This window comes from Coffea arabica, chromosome 11e (genome assembly GCF_036785885.1).
Source record: "Coffea arabica cultivar ET-39 chromosome 11e, Coffea Arabica ET-39 HiFi, whole genome shotgun sequence".
NCBI lineage: Eukaryota > Viridiplantae > Streptophyta > Magnoliopsida > Gentianales > Rubiaceae > Coffea > Coffea arabica.
The window spans coordinates 34249204-34269616 of record NC_092331.1 but is presented as its reverse complement, the minus strand read 5'-3'; the positions used below and the strand labels follow the sequence as shown (position 1 = coordinate 34269616).

The following is a 20413-nucleotide window of genomic DNA, read 5'->3' as shown; positions in this document are numbered from 1 at the left end:
TTTTCTAGACCGAAATTCATTTTAAGCGTCAATTCAAGCATTTTCCTATTATCCTTTTATTTATTTGCTTTCATATTTTTTTTTTGTTATTGATTTGCCCCCTGTTTTTTTCCATCATCCCGCAACTCTAAATTATCATGAAATCAATCCTTCACGCTTGTGCTGATACATTTGCGCCGACAAATTTGAGCGACGATCCGGGCTTTGATCGAGCCGTACCGTTCCTGATTTGTCTCGCGCCTTCAGATCCTCCTTCACGCTTCGACAAGAAGCAAAATATTAAGCAATCGTTCCGACGGAGCTAAATTACTACAGGATAAAGAACGAATAGGAAATTTGGATTTCGAAACAAAAAAGAGAGGGGTGCAACACGAGGACTTCCCAGGGGGTCACCAATCCAAGTATTACTCTCGCCCAAACACGCTTAATTTCGAAGTTCTGATGGGATCCGGTGCATTAGTGCTGGTATGATCGCACCCGCCATATTCCTTTCGCTTTATTCTTTTAAACTACCCCGTCCTGCGAAGCAGTGTGGCTTTTCTAGACCGAAATTCATTTTAAGCGTCAATTCAAGCATTTTCCTATTATCCTTTTATTTATTTGCTTTCATATTTTTTTTTGTCATTGATTTGCCCCCTGTTTTTTTCCATCATCCCGCAACTCTAAATTATCATGAAATCAATCCTTCACGCTTGCGCTGATACATTTGCGCCGACAAATTTGAGCGACTATCCGGGCTTTGATCGAGCCGTACCGTTCCTGATTTGTCTCGCGCCTTCAGATCCTCCTTCACGCTTCGACAAGAAGCAAAATATTAAGCAATCGTTTCGACGGAGCTAAATTACTACAGGATAAAGAACGAATAGAAAATTTGGATTTCGAAACAAAAAAGAGAGGGGTGCAACACGAGGACTTCCCAGGGGGTCACTAATCCAAGTACTACTCTCGCCCAAACACGCTTAATTTCGAAGTTCTGATGGGATCCGGTGCATTAGTGCTGGTTTGATCGCACCCGCCATATTCCTTTCCCTTTATTCTTTTAAACTACCCCGTCCTGCGAAGCAGTGTAGCTTTTCTAGACCAAAATTCATTTTAAGCGTCAATTCAAGCATTTTCCTATTATCCTTTTATTTATTTGCTTTCATATTTTTTTTTTGTTATTGATTTGCCCCCTGTTTTTTTCCATCATCCCGCAACTCTAAATTATCATGAAATCAATCCTTCACGCTTGCGCTGATACATTTCCGCCGACAAATTTGAGCGACGATCCGGGCTTTGATCGAGCCGTACCGTTCCTGATTTGTCTCGCGCCTTCAGATCCTCCTTCACGCTTCGACAAGAAGCAAAATATTAAGCAATCGTTCCGACGGAGCTAAATTACTACAGGATAAAGAACGAATAGGAAATTTGGATTTCGAAACAAAAAAGAGAGGGGTGCAACACGAGGACTTCCCAGGGGGTCACCAATCCAAGTATTACTCTCGCCCAAACACACTTAATTTCGAAGTTCTGATGGGATCCGGTGCATTAGTGCTGGTATGATCGCACCCGCCATATTCCTTTCGCTTTATTCTTTTAAACTACCCCGTCCTGCGAAGCAGTGTGGCTTTTCTAGACCGAAATTCATTTTAAGCGTCAATTCAAGCATTTTCCTATTATCCTTTTATTTATTTGCTTTCATATTTTTTTTTGTCATTGATTTGCCCCCTGTTTTTTTCCATCATCCCGCAACTCTAAATTATCATGAAATCAATCCTTCACGCTTGCGCTGATACATTTGCGCCGACAAATTTGAGCGACGATCCGGGCTTTGATCGAGCCGTACCGTTCCTGATTTGTCTCGCGCCTTCAGATCCGCCTTCATGCTTCGAGAAGAAGCAAAATATAAAGCAATCGTTCCGAAGGACCTAAATTACTACAGGATAAAGAACGAATAGAAAATTTGAATTTCGAAACAAAAAAGAGAGGGGTGCAACAAGAGGAATTCCCAGGGGGTCACCCATCCTAGTACTACTCTCGCCCAAGCATGCTTAACTTCGGAGTTCTGATGGGATCCGGTGCATTAGTGCTGGTATGATCGCACCCGCCATGTTCCTTTCGCTTTATTCTTTTAAACTACCCCGTCCTGCGAAGCAGTGTGGCTTTTCTAGACCGAAATTCATTTTAAGCGTCAATTCAAGCATTTTCCTATTATCCTTTTATTTATTTGCTTTCATATTTTTTTTTGTCATTGATTTGCCCCCTGTTTTTTTCCATCATCCCGCAACTCTAAATTATCATGAAATCAATCCTTCACGCTTGCGCTGATACATTTGCGCCGACAAATTTGAGCGACGATCCGGGCTTTGATCGAGCCGTACCGTTCCTGATTTGTCTCGCGCCTTCAGATCCGCCTTCATGCTTCGAGAAGAAGCAAAATATAAAGCAATCGTTCCGAAGGACCTAAATTACTACAGGATAAAGAACGAATAGAAAATTTGAATTTCGAAACAAAAAAGAGAGGGGTGCAACAAGAGGAATTCCCAGGGGGTCACCCATCCTAGTACTACTCTCGCCCAAGCATGCTTAACTTCGGAGTTCTGATGGGATCCGGTGCATTAGTGCTGGTATGATCGCACCCGCCATGTTCCTTTCGCTTTATTCTTTTAAACTACCCCGTCTTGCGAAGCAGTGTGGCGTTTCTAGACCGAAATTCATTTTAAGCGTCAATTCAAGCATTTTCCTATTATCCTTTTATTTATTTGCTTTCATATTTTTTTTTGTTATTGATTTGCCCCCTGTTTTATTCCATCATCCCGCAACTCTAAATTATCATGAAATCAATCCTTCACGCTTGCGCTGATACATTTGCGCCGACAAATTTGAGCGACTATCCGGGCTTTGATCGAGCCGTACCGTTCCTGATTTGTCTCGCGCCTTCAGATCCTCCTTCACGCTTCGACAAGAAGCAAAATATTAAGCAATCGTTTCGACGGAGCTAAATTACTACAGGATAAAGAACGAATAGAAAATTTGGATTTCGAAACAAAAAAGAGAGGGGTGCAACACGAGGACTTCCCAGGGGGTCACCAATCCAAGTACTACTCTCGCCCAAACACGCTTAATTTCGAAGTTCTGATGGGATCCGGTGCATTAGTGCTGGTATGATCGCACCCGCCATATTCCTTTCGCTTTATTCTTTTAAACTACCCCGTCCTGCGAAGCAGTGTGGCTTTTCTAGACCGAAATTCATTTTAAGCGTCAATTCAAGCATTTTCCTATTATCCTTTTATTTATTTGCTTTCATATTTTTTTTTTGTTATTGATTTGCCCCCTGTTTTTTTCCATCATCCCGCAACTCTAAATTATCATGAAATCAATCCTTCACGCTTGCGCTGATACATTTGCGCCGACAAATTTGAGCGACGATCCGAGCTTTGATCGAGCCGTACCGTTCCTGATTTGTCTCGCGCCTTCAGATCCTCCTTCACGCTTCGACAAGAAGCAAAATATTAAGCAATCGTTCCGACGGAGCTAAATTACTACAGGATAAAGAACGAATAGGAAATTTGGATTTCGAAACAAAAAAGAGAGGGGTGCAACACGAGGACTTCCCAGGGGGTCACCAATCCAAGTACTACTCTCGACCAAACACGCTTAATTTCGAAGTTCTGATGGGATCCGGTGCATTAGTGCTGGTATGATCGCACCCGCCATATTCCATTCGCTTTATTCTTTTAAACTACCCCGTCCTGCGAAGCAGTGTGGCTTTTCTAGACCGAAATTCATTTTAAGCGTCAATTCAAGCATTTTCCTATTATCCTTTTATTTATTTGCTTTCATATTTTTTTTTGTTATTGATTTGCACCCTGTTTTTTTCCATCATCCCGCAACTCTAAATTATCATGAAATCAATCCTTCACGCTTGCGCTGATACATTTGCGCCGACAAATTTGAGCGACGATCCGGGCTTTGATCGAGCCGTACCGTTCCTGATTTGTCTCGCGCCTTCAGATCCTCCTTCACGCTTCGACAAGAAGCAAAATATTAAGCAATCGTTCCGACGGAGCTAAATTACTACAGGATAAAGAACGAATAGGAAATTTGGATTTCGAAACAAAAAAGAGAGGGGTGCAACACGAGGACTTCCCAGGGGGTCACCAATCCAAGTACTACTCTCGCCCAAACACGCTTAATTTCGAAGTTCTGATGGGATCCGGTGCATTAGTGCTGGTATGATCGCACCCGCCATATTCCTTTCGCTTTATTCTTTTAAACTACCCCGTCCTGCGAAGCAGTGTGGCTTTTCTAGACCGAAATTCATTTTAAGCGTCAATTCAAGCATTTTCCTATTATCCTTTTATTTATTTGCTTTCATATTTTTTTTTTGTTATTGATTTGCCCCCTGTTTTTTTCCATCATCCCGCAACTCTAAATTATCATGAAATCAATCCTTCACGCTTGCGCTGATACATTTGCGCCGACAAATTTGAGCGACGATCCGGGCTTTGATCGAGCCGTACCGTTCCTGATTTGTCTCGCGCCTTCAGATCCTCCTTCACGCTTCGACAAGAAGCAAAATATTAAGCAATCGTTCCGACGGAGCTAAATTACTACAGGATAAAGAACGAATAGGAAATTTGGATTTCGAAACAAAAAAGAGAGGGGTGCAACACGAGGACTTCCCAGGGGGTCACCAATCCAAGTATTACTCTCGCCCAAACACGCTTAATTTCGAAATTCTGATGGGATCCGGTGCATTAGTGCTGGTATGATCGCACCCGCCATATTCCTTTCGCTTTATTCTTTTAAACTACCCCGTCCTGCGAAGCAGTGTGGCTTTTCTAGACCGAAATTCATTTTAAGCGTCAATTCAAGCATTTTCCTATTATCCTTTTATTTATTTGCTTTCATATTTTTTTTTGTCATTGATTTGCCCCCTGTTTTTTTCCATCATCCCGCAACTCTAAATTATCATGAAATCAATCCTTCACGCTTGCGCTGATACATTTGCGCCGACAAATTTGAGCGACGATCCGGGCTTTGATCGAGCCGTACCGTTCCTGATTTGTCTCGCGCCTTCAGATCCGCCTTCATGCTTCGAGAAGAAGCAAAATATAAAGCAATCGTTCCGAAGGACCTAAATTACTACAGGATAAAGAAAGAATAGAAAATTTGAATTTCGAAACAAAAAAGAGAGGGGTGCAACAAGAGGAATTCCCAGGGGGTCACCCATCCTAGTACTACTCTCGCCCAAGCATGCTTAACTTCGGAGTTCTGATGGGATCCGGTGCATTAGTGCTGGTATGATCGCACCCGCCATGTTCCTTTCGCTTTATTCTTTTAAACTACCCCGTCCTGCGAAGCAGTGTGGCGTTTCTAGACCGAAATTCATTTTAAGCGTCAATTCAAGCATTTTCCTATTATCCTTTTATTTATTTGCTTTCATATTTTTTTTTTGGTATTGATTTGCCCCCTGTTTTTTTCCATCATCCCGCAACTCTAAATTATCATGAAATCAATCCTTCACGCTTGCGCTGATACATTTGCGCCGACAAATTTGAGCGACGATCCGGGCTTTGATCGAGCCGTACCGTTCCTGATTTGTCTCGCGCCTTCATGCTTCGAGAAGAAGCAAAATATTAAGCAATCGTTCCGACGGAGCTAAATTACTACAGGATAAAGAACGAATAGGAAATTTGGATTTCGAAACAAAAAAGAGAGGGGTGCAACACGAGGACTTCCCAGGGGGTCACCAATCCAAGTACTACTCTCGCCCAAACACGCTTAATTTCGAAGTTCTGATGGGATCCGGTGCATTAGTGCTGGTATGATCGCACCCGCCATATTCCTTTCGCTTTATTCTTTTAAACTACCCCGTCCTGCGAAGCAGTGTGGCTTTTCTAGACCGAAATTCATTTTAAGCGTCAATTCAAGCATTTTCCTATTATCCTTTTATTTATTTGCTTTCACATTTTTTTTGTTATTGATTTGCCCCCTGTTTTTTTCCATCATCCCGCAACTCTAAATTATCATGAAATCAATCCTTCACGCTTGCGCTGATACATTTGCGCCGACAAATTTGAGCGACGATCCGGGCTTTGATCGAGCCGTACCGTTCCTGATTTGTCTCGCGCCTTCAGATCCGCCTTCATGCTTCGAGAAGAAGCAAAATATAAAGCAATCGTTCCGAAGGACCTAAATTACTACAGGATAAAGAACGAATAGAAAATTTGAATTTCGAAACAAAAAAGAGAGGGGTGCAACAAGAGGAATTCCCAGGGGGTCACCCATCCTAGTACTACTCTCGCCCAAGCATGCTTAACTTCGGAGTTCTGATGGGATCCGGTGCATTAGTGCTGGTATGATCGCACCCGCCATGTTCCTTTCGCTTTATTCTTTTAAACTACCCCGTCTTGCGAAGCAGTGTGGCGTTTCTAGACCGAAATTCATTTTAAGCGTCAATTCAAGCATTTTCCTATTATCCTTTTATTTATTTGCTTTCATATTTTTTTTTGTTATTGATTTGCCCCCTGTTTTATTCCATCATCCCGCAACTCTAAATTATCATGAAATCAATCCTTCACGCTTGCGCTGATACATTTGCGCCGACAAATTTGAGCGACTATCCGGGCTTTGATCGAGCCGTACCGTTCCTGATTTGTCTCGCGCCTTCAGATCCTCCTTCACGCTTCGACAAGAAGCAAAATATTAAGCAATCGTTTCGACGGAGCTAAATTACTACAGGATAAAGAACGAATAGAAAATTTGGATTTCGAAACAAAAAAGAGAGGGGTGCAACACGAGGACTTCCCAGGGGGTCACTAATCCAAGTACTACTCTCGCCCAAACACGCTTAATTTCGAAGTTCTGATGGGATCCGGTGCATTAGTGCTGGTTTGATCGCACCCGCCATATTCCTTTCCCTTTATTCTTTTAAACTACCCCGTCCTGCGAAGCAGTGTAGCTTTTCTAGACCAAAATTCATTTTAAGCGTCAATTCAAGCATTTTCCTATTATCCTTTTATTTATTTGCTTTCATATTTTTTTTTTGTTATTGATTTGCCCCCTGTTTTTTTCCATCATCCCGCAACTCTAAATTATCATGAAATCAATCCTTCACGCTTGCGCTGATACATTTCCGCCGACAAATTTGAGCGACGATCCGGGCTTTGATCGAGCCGTACCGTTCCTGATTTGTCTCGCGCCTTCAGATCCTCCTTCACGCTTCGACAAGAAGCAAAATATTAAGCAATCGTTCCGACGGAGCTAAATTACTACAGGATAAAGAACGAATAGGAAATTTGGATTTCGAAACAAAAAAGAGAGGGGTGCAACACGAGGACTTCCCAGGGGGTCACCAATCCAAGTATTACTCTCGCCCAAACACGCTTAATTTCGAAGTTCTGATGGGATCCGGTGCATTAGTGCTGGTATGATCGCACCCGCCATATTCCTTTCGCTTTATTCTTTTAAACTACCCCGTCCTGCGAAGCAGTGTGGCTTTTCTAGACCGAAATTCATTTTAAGCGTCAATTCAAGCATTTTCCTATTATCCTTTTATTTATTTGCTTTCATATTTTTTTTTGTCATTGATTTGCCCCCTGTTTTTTTCCATCATCCCGCAACTCTAAATTATCATGAAATCAATCCTTCACGCTTGCGCTGATACATTTGCGCCGACAAATTTGAGCGACGATCCGGGCTTTGATCGAGCCGTACCGTTCCTGATTTGTCTCGCGCCTTCAGATCCGCCTTCATGCTTCGAGAAGAAGCAAAATATAAAGCAATCGTTCCGAAGGACCTAAATTACTACAGGATAAAGAACGAATAGAAAATTTGAATTTCGAAACAAAAAAGAGAGGGGTGCAACAAGAGGAATTCCCAGGGGGTCACCCATCCTAGTACTACTCTCGCCCAAGCATGCTTAACTTCGGAGTTCTGATGGGATCCGGTGCATTAGTGCTGGTATGATCGCACCCGCCATGTTCCTTTCGCTTTATTCTTTTAAACTACCCCGTCTTGCGAAGCAGTGTGGCGTTTCTAGACCGAAATTCATTTTAAGCGTCAATTCAAGCATTTTCCTATTATCCTTTTATTTATTTGCTTTCATATTTTTTTTTGTTATTGATTTGCCCCCTGTTTTATTCCATCATCCCGCAACTCTAAATTATCATGAAATCAATCCTTCACGCTTGCGCTGATACATTTGCGCCGACAAATTTGAGCGACTATCCGGGCTTTGATCGAGCCGTACCGTTCCTGATTTGTCTCGCGCCTTCAGATCCTCCTTCACGCTTCGACAAGAAGCAAAATATTAAGCAATCGTTTCGACGGAGCTAAATTACTACAGGATAAAGAACGAATAGAAAATTTGGATTTCGAAACAAAAAAGAGAGGGGTGCAACACGAGGACTTCCCAGGGGGTCACTAATCCAAGTACTACTCTCGCCCAAACACGCTTAATTTCGAAGTTCTGATGGGATCCGGTGCATTAGTGCTGGTTTGATCGCACCCGCCATATTCCTTTCCCTTTATTCTTTTAAACTACCCCGTCCTGCGAAGCAGTGTAGCTTTTCTAGACCAAAATTCATTTTAAGCGTCAATTCAAGCATTTTCCTATTATCCTTTTATTTATTTGCTTTCATATTTTTTTTTTGTTATTGATTTGCCCCCTGTTTTTTTCCATCATCCCGCAACTCTAAATTATCATGAAATCAATCCTTCACGCTTGCGCTGATACATTTCCGCCGACAAATTTGAGCGACGATCCGGGCTTTGATCGAGCCGTACCGTTCCTGATTTGTCTCGCGCCTTCAGATCCTCCTTCACGCTTCGACAAGAAGCAAAATATTAAGCAATCGTTCCGACGGAGCTAAATTACTACAGGATAAAGAACGAATAGGAAATTTGGATTTCGAAACAAAAAAGAGAGGGGTGCAACACGAGGACTTCCCAGGGGGTCACCAATCCAAGTACTACTCTCGCCCAAACACGCTTAATTTCGAAGTTCTGATGGGATCCGGTGCATTAGTGCTGGTATGATCGCACCCGCCATATTCCTTTCGCTTTATTCTTTTAAACTACCCCGTCCTTCGAAGCAGTGTGGCTTTTCTAGACCGAAATTCATTTTAAGCGTCAATTCAAGCATTTTCCTATTATCCTTTTATTTATTTGCTTTCATATTTTTTTTTTGTTATTGATTTGCACCCTGTTTTTTTCCATCATCCCGCAACTCTAAATTATCATGAAATCAATCCTTCACGCTTGCGCTGATACATTTGCGCCGACAAATTTGAGCGACGATCCGGGCTTTGATCGAGCCGTACCGTTCCTGATTTGTCTCGCGCCTTCAGATCCTCCTTCACGCTTCGACAAGAAGCAAAATATTAAGCAATCGTTCCGACGGAGCTAAATTACTACAGGATAAAGAACGAATAGGAAATTTGGATTTCGAAACAAAAAAGAGAGGGGTGCAACACGAGGACTTCCCAGGGGGTCACCAATCCAAGTACTACTCTCGCCCAAACACGCTTAATTTCGAAGTTCTGATGGGATCCGGTGCATTAGTGCTGGTATGATCGCACCCGCCATATTCCTTTCCCTTTATTCTTTTAAACTACCCCGTCCTGCGAAGCAGTGTAGCTTTTCTAGACCGAAATTCATTTTAAGCGTCAATTCAAGCATTTTCCTATTATCCTTTTATTTATTTGCTTTCATATTTTTTTTTGTTATTGATTTGCCCCCTGTTTTTTTCCATCATCCCGCAACTCTAAATTATCATGAAATCAATCCTTCACGCTTGCGCTGATACATTTGCGCCGATAAATTTGAGCGACGATCCGGGCTTTGATCGAGCCGTACCGTTCCTGATTTGTCTCGCGCCTTCAGATCCTCCTTCACGCTTCGACAAGAAGCAAAATAATAAGCAATCGTTCCGACGGAGCTAAATTACTACAGGATAAAGAACGAATAGGAAATTTGGATTTCGAAACAAAAAAGAGAGGGGTGCAACACGAGGACTTCCCAGGGGGTCACCAATCCAAGTACTACTCTCGCCCAAACACGCTTAATTTCGAAGTTCTGATGGGATCCGGTGCATTAGTGCTGGTATGATCGCACCCGCCATATTCCTTTCGCTTTATTCTTTTAAACTACCCCGTCCTTCGAAGCAGTGTGGCTTTTCTAGACCGAAATTCATTTTAAGCGTCAATTCAAGCATTTTTCTATTATCCTTTAATTTATTTGCTTTCATATTTTTTTTTTGTTATTGATTTGCCCCCTGTTTTTTTCCATCATCCCGCAACTCTAAATTATCATGAAATCAATCCTTCACGCTTGCGCTGATACATTTGCGCCGACAAATTTGAGCGACGATCCGGGCTTTGATCGAGCCGTACCGTTCCTGATTTGTCTCGCGCCTTCAGATCCTCCTTCACGCTTCGACAAGAAGCAAAATATTAAGCAATCGTTCCGACGGAGCTAAATTACTACAGGATAAAGAACGAATAGGAAATTTTGATTTCGAAACAAAAAAGAGAGGGATGCAACACGAGGACTTCCCAGGGGGTCAACAATCCAAGTACTACTCTCGCCCAAACACGCTTAATTTCGAAGTTCTGATGGGATCCGGTGCATTAGTGCTGGTATGATCGCACCCGCCATATTCCTTTCGCTTTATTCTTTTAAACTACCCCGTCCTGCGAAGCAGTGTGGCTTTTCTAGACCGAAATTCATTTTAAGCGTCAATTCAAGCATTTTCCTATTATCCTTTTATTTATTTGCTTTCATATTTTTTTTTGTTATTGATTTGCCCCCTGTTTTTTTCCATCATCCCGCAACTCTAAATTATCATGAAATCAATCCTTCACGCTTGCGCTGATACATTTGCGCCGACAAATTTGAGCGACGATCCGGGCTTTGATCGAGCCGTACCGTTCCTGATTTGTCTTGCGCCTTCAGATCCTCCTTCACGCTTCGACAAGAAGCAAAATATTAAGCAATCGTTCCGACGGAGCTAAATTACTACAGGATAAAGAACGAATAGGAAATTTGGATTTCGAAACAAAAAAGCGAGGGATGCAACACGAGGACTTCCCAGGGGGTCACCAATCCAAGTACTACTCTCGCCCAAACACGCTTAATTTCGAAGTTCTGATGGGATCCGGTGCATTAGTGCTGGTATGATCGCACCAGCCATATTCCTTTCGCTTTATTCTTTTAAACTACCCCGTCCTGCGAAGCAGTGTAGCTTTTCTAGACCGAAATTCATTTTAAGCGTCAATTCAAGCATTTTCCTATTATCCTTTTATTTATTTGCTTTCATATTTTTTTTTTGTTATTGATTTGCCCCCTGTTTTTTTCCATCATCCCGCAACTCTAAATTATCATGAAATCAATCCTTCACGCTTGCGCTGATACATTTGCGCCGACAAATTTGAGCGACGATCCGGGCTTTGATCGAGCCGTACCGTTCCTGATTTGTCTCGCGCCTTCAGATCCTCCTTCACGCTTCGACAAGTAGCAAAATATTAAACAATCGTTCCGACGGAGCTAAATTACTACAGGATAAAGAACGAATAGGAAATTTGGATTTCGAAACAAAAAAGCGAGGGGTGCAACACGAGGACTTCCCAGGGTGTCACCAATCCAAGTACTACTCTCGCCCAAACACGCTTAATTTCGAAGTTCTGATGGGATCCGGTGCATTAGTGCTGGTATGATCGCACCCGCCATATTCCTTTCGCTTTATTCTTTTAAACTACCCCGTCCTGCGAAGCAGTGTGGCTTTTCTAGACCGAAATTCATTTTAAGCGTCAATTCAAGCATTTTCCTATTATCCTTTTATTTATTTGCTTTCATATTTTTTTTTTGTTATTGATTTGCCCCCTGTTTTTTTCCATCATCCCGCAACTCTAAATTATCATGAAATCAATCCTTCACGCTTGCGCTGATACATTTCCGCCGACAAATTTGAGTGACGATCCGGGCTTTGATCGAGCCGTACCGTTCCTGATTTGTCTCGCGCCTTCAGATCCGCCTTCATGCTTCGACAAGTAGCAAAATATTAAATAATCGTTCCGACGGAGCTAAATTACTACAGGATAAAGAACGAATAGGAAATTTGGATTTCGAAACAAAAAAGAGAGGGGTGCAACACGAGGACTTCCCAGGGGGTCACCAATCCAAGTATTACTCTCGCCCAAACACGCTTAATTTCGAAGTTCTGATGGGATCCGGTGCATTAGTGCTGGTATGATCGCACCCGCCATATTCCTTTCGCTTTATTCTTTTAAACTACCCCGTCCTGCGAAGCAGTGTGGCTTTTCTAGACCGAAATTCATTTTAAGCGTCAATTCAAGCATTTTCCTATTATCCTTTTATTTATTTGCTTTCATATTTTTTTTTGTCATTGATTTGCCCCCTGTTTTTTTCCATCATCCCGCAACTCTAAATTATCATGAAATCAATCCTTCACGCTTGCGCTGATACATTTCCGCCGACAAATTTGAGCGACGATCCGGGCTTTGATCGAGCCGTACCGTTCCTGATTTGTCTCGCGCCTTCAGATCCGCCTTCATGCTTCGACAAGAAGCAAAATATTAAGCAATCGTTCCGACGGAGCTAAATTACTACAGGATAAAGAACGAATATGAAATTTGGATTTCGAAACAAAAAAGCGAGGGATGCAACACGAGGACTTCCCAGGGGGTCACCAATCCAAGTACTACTCTCGCCCAAACACGCTTAATTTCGAAGTTCTGATGGGATCCGGTGCATTAGTGCTGGTATGATCGTACCCGCCATATTCCTTTCGCTTTATTCTTTTAAACTACCCCGTCCTGCGAAGCAGTGTGGTTTTTCTAGACCGAAATTCATTTTAAGCGTCAATTCAAGCATTTTCCTATTATCCTTTTATTTATTTGCTTTCATATTTTTTTTTGTTATTGATTTGCCCCCTGTTTTTTTCCATCATCCCGCAACTCTAAATTATCATGAAATCAATCCTTCACGCTTGCGCTGATACATTTGCGCCGACAAATTTGAGCGACGATCCGGGTTTTGATCGAGCCGTACCGTTCCTGATTTGTCTCGCGCCTTCAGATCCTCCTTCACGCTTCGACAAGTAGCAAAATATTAAACAATCGTTCCGACGGAGCTAAATTACTACAGGATAAAGAACGAATAGGAAATTTGGATTTCGAAACAAAAAAGCGAGGGGTGCAACACGAGGACTTCCCAGGGGGTCACCAATCCAAGTACTACTCTCGCCCAAACACGCTTAATTTCGAAGTTCTGATGGGATCCGGTGCATTAGTGCTGGTATGATCGCACCCGCCATATTCCTTTCGCTTTATTCTTTTAAACTACCCCGTCCTGCGAAGCAGTGTGGCTTTTCTAGACCGAAATTCATTTTAAGCGTCAATTCAAGCATTTTCCTATTATCCTTTTATTTATTTGCTTTCATATTTTTTTTTTGTTATTGATTTGCCCCCTGTTTTTTTCCATCATCCCGCAACTCTAAATTATCATGAAATCAATCCTTCACGCTTGCGCTGATACATTTCCGCCGACAAATTTGAGCGACGATCCGGGCTTTGATCGAGCCGTACCGTTCCTGATTTGTCTCGCGCCTTCAGATCCGCCTTCATGCTTCGACAAGTAGCAAAATATTAAATAATCGTTCCGACGGAGCTAAATTACTACAGGATAAAGAACGAATAGGAAATTTGGATTTCGAAACAAAAAAGAGAGGGGTGCAACACGAGGACTTCCCAGGGGGTCACCAATCCAAGTATTACTCTCGCCCAAACACGCTTAATTTCGAAGTTCTGATGGGATCCGGTGCATTAGTGCTGGTATGATCGCACCCGCCATATTCCTTTCGCTTTATTCTTTTAAACTACCCCGTCCTGCGAAGCAGTGTGGCTTTTCTAGACCGAAATTCATTTTAAGCGTCAATTCAAGCATTTTCCTATTATCCTTTTATTTATTTGCTTTCATATTTTTTTTTGTCATTGATTTGCCCCCTGTTTTTTTCCATCATCCCGCAACTCTAAATTATCATGAAATCAATCCTTCACGCTTGCGCTGATACATTTCCGCCGACAAATTTGAGCGACGATCCGGGCTTTGATCGAGCCGTACCGTTCCTGATTTGTCTCGCGCCTTCAGATCCGCCTTCATGCTTCGACAAGAAGCAAAATATTAAGCAATCGTTCCGACGGAGCTAAATTACTACAGGATAAAGAACGAATATGAAATTTGGATTTCGAAACAAAAAAGCGAGGGATGCAACACGAGGACTTCCCAGGGGGTCACCAATCCAAGTACTACTCTCGCCCAAACACGCTTAATTTCGAAGTTCTGATGGGATCCGGTGCATTAGTGCTGGTATGATCGCACCCGCCATATTCCTTTCGCTTTATTCTTTTAAACTACCCCGTCCTGCGAAGCAGTGTGGTTTTTCTAGACCGAAATTCATTTTAAGCGTCAATTCAAGCATTTTCCTATTATCCTTTTATTTATTTGCTTTCATATTTTTTTTTGTTATTGATTTGCCCCCTGTTTTTTTCCATCATCCCGCAACTCTAAATTATCATGAAATCAATCCTTCACGCTTGCGCTGATACATTTGCGCCGATAAATTTGAGCGACGATCCGGGCTTTGATCGAGCCGTACCGTTCCTGATTTGTCTCGCGCCTTCAGATCCTCCTTCACGCTTCGACAAGAAGCAAAATAATAAGCAATCGTTCCGACGGAGCTAAATTACTACAGGATAAAGAACGAATAGGAAATTTGGATTTCGAAACAAAAAAGAGAGGGGTGCAACACGAGGACTTCCCAGGGGGTCACCAATCCATGTACTACTCTCGCCCAAACACGCTTAATTTCGAAGTTCTGATGGGATCCGGTGCATTAGTGCTGGTATGATCGCACCCGCCATATTCCTTTCGCTTTATTCTTTTAAACTACCCCGTCCTGCGAAGCAGTGTGGCTTTTCTAGACCGAAATTCATTTTAAGCGTCAATTCAAGCATTTTTCTATTATCCTTTTATTTATTTGCTTTCATATTTTTTTTTTGTTATTGATTTGCCCCCTATTTTTTTCCATCATCCCGCAACTCTAAATTATCATGAAATCAATCCTTCACGCTTGCGCTGATACATTTGCGCCGACAAATTTGAGCGACGATCCGGGCTTTGATCGAGCCGTACCGTTCCTGATTTGTCTCGCGCCTTCAGATCCGCCTTCATGCTTCGACAAGAAGCAAAATATTAAGCAATCGTTCCGACGGAGCTAAATTACTACAGGATAAAGAACGAATATGAAATTTGGATTTCGAAACAAAAAAGCGAGGGATGCAACACGAGGACTTCCCAGGGGGTCACCAATCCAAGTACTACTCTCGCCCAAACACGCTTAATTTCGAAGTTCTGATGGGATCCGGTGCATTAGTGCTGGTATGATCGCACCCGCCATATTCCTTTCGCTTTATTCTTTTAAACTACCCCGTCCTGCGAAGCAGTGTGGCTTTTCTAGACCGAAATTCATTTTAAGCGTCAATTCAAGCATTTTCCTATTATCCTTTTATTTATTTGCTTTCATATTTTTTTTTGTTATTGATTTGCCCCCTGTTTTTTTCCATCATCCCGCAACTCTAAATTATCATGAAATCAATCCTTCACGCTTGCGCTGATACATTTGCGCCGATAAATTTGAGCGACGATCCGGGCTTTGATCGAGCCGTACCGTTCCTGATTTGTCTCGCGCCTTCAGATCCTCCTTCACGCTTCGACAAGAAGCAAAATAATAAGCAATCGTTCCGACGGAGCTAAATTACTACAGGATAAAGAACGAATAGGAAATTTGGATTTCGAAACAAAAAAGAGAGGGGTGCAACACGAGGACTTCCCAGGGGGTCACCAATCCAAGTACTACTCTCGCCCAAACACGCTTAATTTCGAAGTTCTGATGGGATCCGGTGCATTAGTGCTGGTATGATCGCACCCGCCATATTCCTTTCGCTTTATTCTTTTAAACTACCCCGTCCTGCGAAGCAGTGTGGCTTTTCTAGACCGAAATTCATTTTAATCGTCAATTCAAGCATTTTTCTATTATCCTTTTATTTATTTGCTTTCATATTTTTTTTTTGTTATTGATTTGCCCCCTATTTTTTTCCATCATCCCGCAACTCTAAATTATCATGAAATCAATCCTTCACGCTTGCGCTGATACATTTGCGCCGACAAATTTGAGCGACGATCCGGGCTTTGATCGAGCCGTACCGTTCCTGATTTGTCTCGCGCCTTCAGATCCTCCTTCACGCTTCGACAAGAAGCAAAATATTAAGCAATCGTTCCGACGGAGCTAAATTACTACAGGATAAAGAACGAATAGGAAATTTGGATTTCGAAACAAAAAAGAGAGGGGTGCAACACGAGGACTTCCCAGGGGGTCACCAATCCAAGTATTACTCTCGCCCAAACACGCTTAATTTCGAAGTTCTGATGGGATCCGGTGCATTAGTGCTGGTATGATCGCACCCGCCATATTCCTTTCGCTTTATTCTTTTAAACTACCCCGTCCTGCGAAGCAGTGTGGCTTTTCTAGACCGAAATTCATTTTAAGCGTCAATTCAAGCATTTTCCTATTATCCTTTTATTTATTTGCTTTCATATTTTTTTTTGTCATTGATTTGCCCCCTGTTTTTTTCCATCATCCCGCAACTCTAAATTATCATGAAATCAATCCTTCACTCTTGCGCTGATACATTTGCGCCGACAAATTTGAGCGACTATCCGGGCTTTGATCGAGCCGTACCGTTCCTGATTTGTCTCGCGCCTTCAGATCCTCCTTCACGCTTCGACAAGAAGCAAAATATTAAGCAATCGTTCCGACGGAGCTAAATTACTACAGGATAAAGAACGAATAGGAAATTTGGATTTCGAAACAAAAAAGCGAGGGATGCAACACGAGGACTTCCCAGGGGGTCACCAATCCAAGTACTACTCTCGCCCAAACACGCTTAATTTCGAAGTTCTGATGGGATCCGGTGCATTAGTGCTGGTATGATCGCACCCGCCATATTCCTTTCGCTTTATTCTTTTAAACTACCCCGTCCTGCGAAGCAGTGTAGCTTTTCTAGACCGAAATTCATTTTAAGCGTCAATTCAAGCATTTTCCTATTATCCTTTTATTTATTTGCTTTCATATTTTTTTTTGTTATTGATTTGCCCCCTGTTTTTTTCCATCATCCCGCAACTCTAAATTATCATGAAATCAATCCTTCACGCTTGCGCTGATACATTTGCGCCGACAAATTTGAGCGACGATCCGGGCTTTGATCGAGCCGTACCGTTCCTGATTTGTCTCGCGCCTTCAGATCCTCCTTCACGCTTCGACAAGAAGCAAAATATTAAGCAATCGTTCCGACGGAGGTAAATTACTACAGGATAAAGAACGAATAGGAAATTTGGATTTCGAAACAAAAAAGAGAGGGGTGCAACACGAGGACTTCCCAGGAGGTCACCAATCCAAGTATTACTCTCGCCCAAACACGCTTAATTTCGAAGTTCTGATGGGATCCGGTGCATTAGTGCTGGTATGATCGCACCCGCCATATTCCTTTCGCTTTATTCTTTTAAACTACCCCGTCCTGCGAAGCAGTGTGGCTTTTCTAGACCGAAATTCATTTTAAGCGTCAATTCAAGCATTTTCCTATTATCCTTTTATTTATTTGCTTTCATATTTTTTTTTGTCATTGATTTGCCCCCTGTTTTTTTCCATCATCCCGCAAATCTAAATTATCATGAAATCAATCCTTCACGCTTGCGCTGATACATTTGCGCCGACAAATTTGAGCGACGATCCGGGCTTTGATCGAGCCGTACCGTTCCTGATTTGTCTCGCGCCTTCAGATCCGCCTTCATGCTTCGAGAAGAAGCAAAATATAAAGCAATCGTTCCGAAGGACCTAAATTACTACAGGATAAAGAACGAATAGAAAATTTGAATTTCGAAACAAAAAAGAGAGGGGTGCAACACGAGGACTTCCCAGGGGGTCACCAATCCAAGTACTACTCTCGCCCAAACACGCTTAATTTCGAAGTTCTGATGGGATCCGGTGCATTAGTGCTGGTATGATCGCACCCGCCATATTCCTTTCGCTTTATTCTTTTAAACTACCCCGTCCTGCGAAGCAGTGTGGCTTTTCTAGACCGAAATTCATTTTAAGCGTCAATTCAAGCATTTTCCTATTATCCTTTTATTTATTTGCTTTCATATTTTTTTTTTGTTATTGATTTGCACCCTGTTTTTTTCCATCATCCCGCAACTCTAAATTATCATGAAATCAATCCTTCACGCTTGCGCTGATACATTTGCGCCGACAAATTTGAGCGACGATCCGGGCTTTGATCGAGCCGTACCGTTCCTGATTTGTCTCGCGCCTTCAGATCCTCCTTCACGCTTCGACAAGAAGCAAAATATTAAGCAATCGTTCCGACGGAGCTAAATTACTACAGGATAAAGAACGAATAGGAAATTTGGATTTCGAAACAAAAAAGAGAGGGGTGCAACACGAGGACTTCCCAGGGGGTCACCAATCCAAGTATTACTCTCGCCCAAACACGCTTAATTTCGAAGTTCTGATGGGATCCGGTGCATTAGTGCTGGTATGATCGCACCCGCCATATTCCTTTCGCTTTATTCTTTTAAACTACCCCGTCCTGCGAAGCAGTGTGGCTTTTCTAGACCGAAATTCATTTTAAGCGTCAATTCAAGCATTTTCCTATTATCCTTTTATTTATTTGCTTTCATATTTTTTTTTGTCATTGATTTGCCCCCTGTTTTTTTCCATCATCCCGCAACTCTAAATTATCATGAAATCAATTCTTCACTCTTGCGCTGATACATTTGCGCCGACAAATTTGAGCGACTATCCGGGCTTTGATCGAGCCGTACCGTTCCTGATTTGTCTCGCGCCTTCAGATCCTCCTTCACGCTTCGACAAGAAGCAAAATATTAAGCAATCGTTCCGACGGAGCTAAATTACTACAGGATAAAGAACGAATAGGAAATTTGGATTTCGAAACAAAAAAGCGAGGGATGCAACACGAGGACTTCCCAGGGGGTCACCAATCCAAGTACTACTCTCGCCCAAACACGCTTAATTTCGAAGTTCTGATGGGATCCGGTGCATTAGTGCTGGTATGATCGCACCCGCCATATTCCTTTCGCTTTATTCTTTTAAACTACCCCGTCCTGCGAAGCAGTGTAGCTTTTCTAGACCGAAATTCATTTTAAGCGTCAATTCAAGCATTTTCCTATTATCCTTTTATTTATTTGCTTTCATATTTTTTTTTGTTATTGATTTGCCCCCTGTTTTTTTCCATCATCCCGCAACTCTAAATTATCATGAAATCAATCCTTCACGCTTGCGCTGATACATTTGCGCCGACAAATTTGAGCGACGATCCGGGCTTTGATCGAGCCGTACCGTTCCTGATTTGTCTCGCGCCTTCAGATCCTCCTTCACGCTTCGACAAGAAGCAAAATATTAAGCAATCGTTCCGACGGAGCTAAATTACTACAGGATAAAGAACGAATAGGAAATTTGGATTTCGAAACAAAAAAGAGAGGGGTGCAACACGAGGACTTCCCAGGAGGTCACCAATCCAAGTATTACTCTCGCCCAAACACGCTTAATTTCGAAGTTCTGATGGGATCCGGTGCATTAGTGCTGGTATGATCGCACCCGCCATATTCCTTTCGCTTTATTCTTTTAAACTACCCCGTCCTGCGAAGCAGTGTGGCTTTTCTAGACCGAAATTCATTTTAAGCGTCAATTCAAGCATTTTCCTATTATCCTTTTATTTATTTGCTTTCATATTTTTTTTTGTCATTGATTTGCCCCCTGTTTTTTTCCATCATCCCGCAAATCTAAATTATCATGAAATCAATCCTTCACGCTTGCGCTGATACATTTGCGCCGACAAATTTGAGCGACGATCCGGGCTTTGATCGAGCCGTACCGTTCCTGATTTGTCTCGCGCCTTCAGATCCGCCTTCATGCTTCGAGAAGAAGCAAAATATAAAGCAATCGTTCCGAAGGACCTAAATTACTACAGGATAAAGAACGAATAGAAAATTTGAATTTCGAAACAAAAAAGAGAGGGGTGCAACACGAGGACTTCCCAGGGGGTCACCAATCCAAGTACTACTCTCGCCCAAACACGCTTAATTTCGAAGTTCTGATGGGATCCGGTGCATTAGTGCTGGTATGATCGCACCCGCCATATTCCTTTCGCTTTATTCTTTTAAACTACCCCGTCCTGCGAAGCAGTGTGGCTTTTCTAGACCGAAATTCATTTTAAGCGTCAATTCAAGCATTTTCCTATTATCCTTTTATTTATTTGCTTTCATATTTTTT

At 42.3% G+C, this 20413-nt stretch overlaps 38 non-coding genes across 38 annotated transcripts; all 38 read right to left on the bottom strand.

Annotated features, from left to right (window-relative positions):
* Nucleotides 1-360: 360 nt before the first annotated feature.
* Nucleotides 361-479, bottom strand: LOC140024225 (5S ribosomal RNA). Its single transcript, XR_011828198.1, has one exon. It is a non-coding gene; the product is annotated as a 5S ribosomal RNA (ribosomal RNA).
* Nucleotides 480-895: 416 nt separating this feature from the next.
* LOC140024889 (5S ribosomal RNA) lies at nt 896-1014 on the bottom strand. The gene has a single exon (XR_011828865.1). It is a non-coding gene; the product is annotated as a 5S ribosomal RNA (ribosomal RNA).
* A 417-nt stretch (nt 1015-1431) lies between these two features.
* LOC140024457 (5S ribosomal RNA) lies at nt 1432-1550 on the bottom strand. Its single transcript, XR_011828431.1, has one exon. It is a non-coding gene; the product is annotated as a 5S ribosomal RNA (ribosomal RNA).
* A 416-nt stretch (nt 1551-1966) lies between these two features.
* On the bottom strand, nt 1967-2085 carry LOC140031993 (5S ribosomal RNA). Its single transcript, XR_011835919.1, has one exon. It is a non-coding gene; the product is annotated as a 5S ribosomal RNA (ribosomal RNA).
* A 416-nt stretch (nt 2086-2501) lies between these two features.
* LOC140031992 (5S ribosomal RNA) lies at nt 2502-2620 on the bottom strand. The gene has a single exon (XR_011835918.1). It is a non-coding gene; the product is annotated as a 5S ribosomal RNA (ribosomal RNA).
* A 416-nt stretch (nt 2621-3036) lies between these two features.
* Nucleotides 3037-3155, bottom strand: LOC140022970 (5S ribosomal RNA). Its single transcript, XR_011826945.1, has one exon. It is a non-coding gene; the product is annotated as a 5S ribosomal RNA (ribosomal RNA).
* A 417-nt stretch (nt 3156-3572) lies between these two features.
* On the bottom strand, nt 3573-3691 carry LOC140024151 (5S ribosomal RNA). The gene has a single exon (XR_011828123.1). It is a non-coding gene; the product is annotated as a 5S ribosomal RNA (ribosomal RNA).
* A 416-nt stretch (nt 3692-4107) lies between these two features.
* LOC140022969 (5S ribosomal RNA) lies at nt 4108-4226 on the bottom strand. The gene has a single exon (XR_011826944.1). It is a non-coding gene; the product is annotated as a 5S ribosomal RNA (ribosomal RNA).
* Nucleotides 4227-4643: 417 nt separating this feature from the next.
* On the bottom strand, nt 4644-4762 carry LOC140024868 (5S ribosomal RNA). Its single transcript, XR_011828844.1, has one exon. It is a non-coding gene; the product is annotated as a 5S ribosomal RNA (ribosomal RNA).
* Nucleotides 4763-5178: 416 nt separating this feature from the next.
* LOC140031991 (5S ribosomal RNA) lies at nt 5179-5297 on the bottom strand. The gene has a single exon (XR_011835917.1). It is a non-coding gene; the product is annotated as a 5S ribosomal RNA (ribosomal RNA).
* A 405-nt stretch (nt 5298-5702) lies between these two features.
* Nucleotides 5703-5821, bottom strand: LOC140022968 (5S ribosomal RNA). The gene has a single exon (XR_011826943.1). It is a non-coding gene; the product is annotated as a 5S ribosomal RNA (ribosomal RNA).
* Nucleotides 5822-6236: 415 nt separating this feature from the next.
* LOC140031990 (5S ribosomal RNA) lies at nt 6237-6355 on the bottom strand. Its single transcript, XR_011835916.1, has one exon. It is a non-coding gene; the product is annotated as a 5S ribosomal RNA (ribosomal RNA).
* Nucleotides 6356-6771: 416 nt separating this feature from the next.
* Nucleotides 6772-6890, bottom strand: LOC140024887 (5S ribosomal RNA). Its single transcript, XR_011828863.1, has one exon. It is a non-coding gene; the product is annotated as a 5S ribosomal RNA (ribosomal RNA).
* Nucleotides 6891-7307: 417 nt separating this feature from the next.
* Nucleotides 7308-7426, bottom strand: LOC140024224 (5S ribosomal RNA). Its single transcript, XR_011828197.1, has one exon. It is a non-coding gene; the product is annotated as a 5S ribosomal RNA (ribosomal RNA).
* A 416-nt stretch (nt 7427-7842) lies between these two features.
* Nucleotides 7843-7961, bottom strand: LOC140031989 (5S ribosomal RNA). The gene has a single exon (XR_011835915.1). It is a non-coding gene; the product is annotated as a 5S ribosomal RNA (ribosomal RNA).
* Nucleotides 7962-8377: 416 nt separating this feature from the next.
* LOC140024886 (5S ribosomal RNA) lies at nt 8378-8496 on the bottom strand. Its single transcript, XR_011828862.1, has one exon. It is a non-coding gene; the product is annotated as a 5S ribosomal RNA (ribosomal RNA).
* A 417-nt stretch (nt 8497-8913) lies between these two features.
* Nucleotides 8914-9032, bottom strand: LOC140022967 (5S ribosomal RNA). The gene has a single exon (XR_011826942.1). It is a non-coding gene; the product is annotated as a 5S ribosomal RNA (ribosomal RNA).
* Nucleotides 9033-9449: 417 nt separating this feature from the next.
* On the bottom strand, nt 9450-9568 carry LOC140022965 (5S ribosomal RNA). The gene has a single exon (XR_011826940.1). It is a non-coding gene; the product is annotated as a 5S ribosomal RNA (ribosomal RNA).
* Nucleotides 9569-9984: 416 nt separating this feature from the next.
* LOC140022964 (5S ribosomal RNA) lies at nt 9985-10103 on the bottom strand. The gene has a single exon (XR_011826939.1). It is a non-coding gene; the product is annotated as a 5S ribosomal RNA (ribosomal RNA).
* A 417-nt stretch (nt 10104-10520) lies between these two features.
* Nucleotides 10521-10639, bottom strand: LOC140024380 (5S ribosomal RNA). The gene has a single exon (XR_011828353.1). It is a non-coding gene; the product is annotated as a 5S ribosomal RNA (ribosomal RNA).
* Nucleotides 10640-11055: 416 nt separating this feature from the next.
* On the bottom strand, nt 11056-11174 carry LOC140024324 (5S ribosomal RNA). Its single transcript, XR_011828297.1, has one exon. It is a non-coding gene; the product is annotated as a 5S ribosomal RNA (ribosomal RNA).
* A 417-nt stretch (nt 11175-11591) lies between these two features.
* Nucleotides 11592-11710, bottom strand: LOC140032434 (5S ribosomal RNA). The gene has a single exon (XR_011836360.1). It is a non-coding gene; the product is annotated as a 5S ribosomal RNA (ribosomal RNA).
* Nucleotides 11711-12127: 417 nt separating this feature from the next.
* On the bottom strand, nt 12128-12246 carry LOC140024223 (5S ribosomal RNA). The gene has a single exon (XR_011828196.1). It is a non-coding gene; the product is annotated as a 5S ribosomal RNA (ribosomal RNA).
* A 416-nt stretch (nt 12247-12662) lies between these two features.
* Nucleotides 12663-12781, bottom strand: LOC140024819 (5S ribosomal RNA). The gene has a single exon (XR_011828795.1). It is a non-coding gene; the product is annotated as a 5S ribosomal RNA (ribosomal RNA).
* A 416-nt stretch (nt 12782-13197) lies between these two features.
* LOC140022963 (5S ribosomal RNA) lies at nt 13198-13316 on the bottom strand. Its single transcript, XR_011826938.1, has one exon. It is a non-coding gene; the product is annotated as a 5S ribosomal RNA (ribosomal RNA).
* A 417-nt stretch (nt 13317-13733) lies between these two features.
* On the bottom strand, nt 13734-13852 carry LOC140024222 (5S ribosomal RNA). Its single transcript, XR_011828195.1, has one exon. It is a non-coding gene; the product is annotated as a 5S ribosomal RNA (ribosomal RNA).
* A 416-nt stretch (nt 13853-14268) lies between these two features.
* LOC140023688 (5S ribosomal RNA) lies at nt 14269-14387 on the bottom strand. The gene has a single exon (XR_011827656.1). It is a non-coding gene; the product is annotated as a 5S ribosomal RNA (ribosomal RNA).
* A 416-nt stretch (nt 14388-14803) lies between these two features.
* On the bottom strand, nt 14804-14922 carry LOC140024180 (5S ribosomal RNA). The gene has a single exon (XR_011828152.1). It is a non-coding gene; the product is annotated as a 5S ribosomal RNA (ribosomal RNA).
* A 417-nt stretch (nt 14923-15339) lies between these two features.
* Nucleotides 15340-15458, bottom strand: LOC140023687 (5S ribosomal RNA). Its single transcript, XR_011827655.1, has one exon. It is a non-coding gene; the product is annotated as a 5S ribosomal RNA (ribosomal RNA).
* Nucleotides 15459-15874: 416 nt separating this feature from the next.
* Nucleotides 15875-15993, bottom strand: LOC140022962 (5S ribosomal RNA). Its single transcript, XR_011826937.1, has one exon. It is a non-coding gene; the product is annotated as a 5S ribosomal RNA (ribosomal RNA).
* A 417-nt stretch (nt 15994-16410) lies between these two features.
* Nucleotides 16411-16529, bottom strand: LOC140024221 (5S ribosomal RNA). The gene has a single exon (XR_011828194.1). It is a non-coding gene; the product is annotated as a 5S ribosomal RNA (ribosomal RNA).
* A 416-nt stretch (nt 16530-16945) lies between these two features.
* On the bottom strand, nt 16946-17064 carry LOC140023685 (5S ribosomal RNA). Its single transcript, XR_011827654.1, has one exon. It is a non-coding gene; the product is annotated as a 5S ribosomal RNA (ribosomal RNA).
* A 416-nt stretch (nt 17065-17480) lies between these two features.
* LOC140024084 (5S ribosomal RNA) lies at nt 17481-17599 on the bottom strand. Its single transcript, XR_011828056.1, has one exon. It is a non-coding gene; the product is annotated as a 5S ribosomal RNA (ribosomal RNA).
* A 416-nt stretch (nt 17600-18015) lies between these two features.
* On the bottom strand, nt 18016-18134 carry LOC140022961 (5S ribosomal RNA). Its single transcript, XR_011826936.1, has one exon. It is a non-coding gene; the product is annotated as a 5S ribosomal RNA (ribosomal RNA).
* Nucleotides 18135-18551: 417 nt separating this feature from the next.
* LOC140024219 (5S ribosomal RNA) lies at nt 18552-18670 on the bottom strand. Its single transcript, XR_011828192.1, has one exon. It is a non-coding gene; the product is annotated as a 5S ribosomal RNA (ribosomal RNA).
* Nucleotides 18671-19086: 416 nt separating this feature from the next.
* LOC140023684 (5S ribosomal RNA) lies at nt 19087-19205 on the bottom strand. Its single transcript, XR_011827653.1, has one exon. It is a non-coding gene; the product is annotated as a 5S ribosomal RNA (ribosomal RNA).
* Nucleotides 19206-19621: 416 nt separating this feature from the next.
* LOC140024083 (5S ribosomal RNA) lies at nt 19622-19740 on the bottom strand. Its single transcript, XR_011828055.1, has one exon. It is a non-coding gene; the product is annotated as a 5S ribosomal RNA (ribosomal RNA).
* Nucleotides 19741-20156: 416 nt separating this feature from the next.
* LOC140022959 (5S ribosomal RNA) lies at nt 20157-20275 on the bottom strand. Its single transcript, XR_011826935.1, has one exon. It is a non-coding gene; the product is annotated as a 5S ribosomal RNA (ribosomal RNA).
* Nucleotides 20276-20413: the final 138 nt, after the last annotated feature.